Below are 4194 nucleotides of genomic sequence, written 5' to 3' on the forward strand. Positions count from 1 at the left end.
GTTGTTAACGTGCTTCCTGGTTGTGGTTGTCACTAAATTTTATGGAATGTGTTTATGTTTGAATGCATAATGTATTGAAAAACATGACTATGAATGTTTCTTGATATAGTTGAGCATGATGTGTGTGCGCGTTGGTGAGGGCTACTTACGGAGTATATTTTATATACCCACCCCCCCTCTACGATGATTGTTTCAGGTGAAGGGCTTGGGAGCGAACATGGTGATAGGACGGAGGAGACATGACGAGCGAGGACCATAAGCTGCTTAGTTACTCCATGTTTAGTTTAAGTCATTGATTACGGCCTTATGTTATGGCCAATAACGATTTGTTCGTATTTGAATAATTGAGAGTTTCCCCCTTGTTGTTAGTTTGATTTCGGGTTAGGTGCCTATTTCATTTTTATTCCATTCATTGAGTTTCGCCTAGTTTGAATAATAAACTTGCCTCGTGAGGTGGTCCACAGATGTTGTTGAATGATATTCTATGGGATTGATTTATCGTTAAATTGATGCGAATTGGAACTCGATTTTATATATTTGTTTTCATAGGGAGTTGGCAGGGCGTATTTGGGGTTAGTTTAATTAGTTGGGTAGTTAACGTGACCTAGAAGTGTGTGGGAAATTCTGGGTCGTTACATCACAAGATGGAATTCACTCCTCCCCGACTTTAAGGGAGTAGATGAGTGTTCTCTTAAATGCTGACTACGGGACTTGAACAAGGGGCCCCACCCTCTCATTGGCCCGAGAGGGACTTCCGGTTATTGGTCGGACCATAATGGGGTTGTTCATTAGAGGAGCAGTGGTATTTAAGTAATAAGATGTAACTTAGGGGTAAAACGGTAATTTGACCCAACTGGAGTTACGAGCACTTGTGAAGGATTGACTTGTCATTAATGGTCGTATATCCGTGGACACGAAAACATTCTGCAGTGAGAAGAGTGAAACTGCGAGTCTTTAGAGGAATCACCCGTAGTTAACGAATGTTGATTAACTCTGTAAATGAGTTTGACCGATTAATCTCGTATCATTGGAGCTTTGGATCTGTAGGTCCATTACGTCCCCTTGCTAGCTCATAACGGGTAAAATGAGGTTCAAGTTTTGGAAGAATTTGAATTGTTCAAATTACTTAAGGGATTATATGTATATTGATACATTATAATATATAGTTCATTATAAATTAAAACTATATATTATGAGTGAAATTATTTGAATGAGATTCAAATAAAATTAATATGAATATAATTCATATTAAAACTATAGGTTAAAAATTAATGCACATAAGATGTACATTAAATCTATAGGTTATACAAGAGAGAATATGGTTTAATTAAATATGAGATATTTAATTAAATGTTAAATAATTAATTGTTAATTAATTAATTATTAATATTAATTAATTATTAATTTGATTAGTAATTATTTAATATATTAATTATATTAATATTAATTATTAACTCCTCTGCATTATTGCAGGGGAGTGGGGAGTTAAGTGACGTGGGGTAACTCCCCACGTCACAGTTTTTTCTGGGAAATATTTGCAGAAACGTTCTGCAAAATAGAACAATTGTTACCGAAGAAAAAAGAGAACTCCCATCTCTCTCAAGCTCTCTCTATACTTCATCTCATTCCAAACGAGGTGCTCCCACAAGCACGGTTCTCGAAATCCAAGAGGATAGCAAGGAAGATTTTTTGGTGGTGTTCGTTGGGAAAAAGTTGAAGAAATGTTTTTCAAAGGTAATGGTTTCCCTCTGTTTTTCTTCTTGCACATTGTGATTTTGTTTCCCAAATTTCACGAACAACGGTCCGCTTCCGCTCCAGGATTCACATCCCTTCAACAACTAATTCTCAATCCTACGTGAATTTTGGACTCCTGCCCGTGAGGGCTCGTTCTTTGATCTGTATGGTTGAGAGTGGACCGAGTTACCCACCCAAAATTCCCACCATTTTGGGGATGAGACTGAGCGGGGAGCTGGGAACATAACTACACAATATGGCATCCACTCTTCCCCAACTTTAGGGGAGTAGATGAGTGTTCCCTTTAGTGCTGACTCTAGAACTTGAACAAGGGGCCCCACCCTCTCACTGTCCCAAAAGGGACTTCCGATCATTACTCGGACCATAACACCGGGTTGTTCATTAGACGATCAGCGGTACTTAAAGTACATGATGTAACATAGGTGTAAAACGGTAATTTGACACATCTGTGATTATGACCACTCATGAATGACTGACTTGCTGTTAATGGTCGATTTCCATGGACATAGAAATATTCTATAGTGAGAAGAGTTCAGATGCGGGTTTTTAGTAGAGTAACCCGTAGTTAAAGTATGTTGATTAAGGTGGTTAATCAATTTAACCAATTAATCTCGTAACGTTGGAGGTTCTGATCTATGCGTCCAGTAGGTCCTCTTGCTAGCTCGTAAAGGGTAATTAATAACATTAAATCATGGAAGGAATTTGAATTGTTCAAATCACGTTAAAGGAAATTTGAGTTAATTGTACATGAAATAATTTAATATAATGTATGATGATACATTATAAAACTATATATTATGAGAGAATAGTGTGAATAGGATTCATATTAAAACTAGAGGTTACGAGGGAAATGTATATTTGAACAAGATTCAAATATTTATTGGTTTAATTAAATATCATATTTAATTAAATTATATTTATTTAATTAATTAAATAAATAAAATTTATTTAATTATTAATTAAATTTAAATAGTTTTAATTTAATTAATTATTTCAATTATATATATATATATATATATATATATATATATATATGTATGTATATATACTTCGCAGCATTTTTGTTGGGAAGTGGTGAGGTGGAGAGTGTGAAGTTATTCTCACTCTCTCTCTGCTCTCTGATAGGTTAAAACCACTGTGTTTTTTGTGGTTTTGGTTGGTTGTCCCAATTAGGAAATTTTTTTCATAGAACACAAAAAAACTCTCTTTCACAATATCGGTTTTATTTTTCTCTATACGTCTTCTTCACCATAAAGGGATTAAATCCCAAGCAGAAGCGATTTATCGCTTGTGATTCAATTTGGTTTTAAAAGAGGAACGATATCGATTTTCATAAAAAACAAAACCGTTTTGGTTAAGCCTCTTGGGGAAGAAAATGACTTACATTTGAAGACCGTTGGCAAAAGTTCTTCCTCGAACACAGATCTTGTGATAGCACGAACTGACGTTCCCATATGCGTGATTGAACACCACCACTTAGTACCCTTGCTATCCTCAACGATTAAGAACCGGATTTTGGGATCTAGGTTCTTGGAGACAAAAACTCAGGGAATTAAATTTGAGATCGTAAGAGAGTGATCTAGTTCTTGATCGGATCAACAACCAAAACATAAGGATTCTCTGTGTTTTATAAACGATAGGGAAGAGGGAGAGGGGAAGAAACTTCCCACTCTACACCTCACCACTTCCCCAGCAAAATTTCTACGAAGTGGTGAGTTTGTTAATTATGGTAATTACTATAATTAACAAATATATCTATATATATATATTTAATTATATTTCATTTAATAAATAAATAAAATAATTAATTAAATCTTATTTAATTAATTAATTAAATAAACATAATTTAATTAAATCACATTTAATTAAATTAATTAATATTTGAATCATATTCAAATATACATATCCCCATGACCTATAGTATTCAATATGAATCCAATTCACATTAAACTTTAACCTATAGTTCTAATATGAATCTAATTCACATTAAACTTTAATCTATAGTTTTCATATGAATCCAATTCATATTATTCTCTCATAAGATATAGTTTTATAATGCATCATCATACAATGTATTAAATTATATCATACACAATTAACTCAAATTTCTTTTAATTAAATTTGAACAATTCAAATTATTTCCAAGACTTAATGTTCTTAATTACCCTTTACGAGCTAGCAAGGGGACCTAATGAACCTATAGATCAGAAGCTTCAACATTACGAGATTAATCAGTTAAACTCATTAACCACCTTAATCAAAATACGTTAACTACGGGTTACTCCACTAAAAACCCGCAGCTAAACTCTTCTCACTATAGAGTATTTCTATGTCCACGGATATCCATCATTGACGGCAAGTCAATCCTTCACGAGTGTTTGTAACCACAGATGGGTCAAATTACCGTTTTACCCTTGTGTTTCATCTTATACTTTAAGT

This window comes from Momordica charantia, assembly GCF_013281855.1.
Source record: "Momordica charantia cultivar OHB3-1 chromosome 6 unlocalized genomic scaffold, Mcharantia_2.0 BLBB01000006.1, whole genome shotgun sequence".
Classification (NCBI taxonomy): domain Eukaryota; kingdom Viridiplantae; phylum Streptophyta; class Magnoliopsida; order Cucurbitales; family Cucurbitaceae; genus Momordica; species Momordica charantia.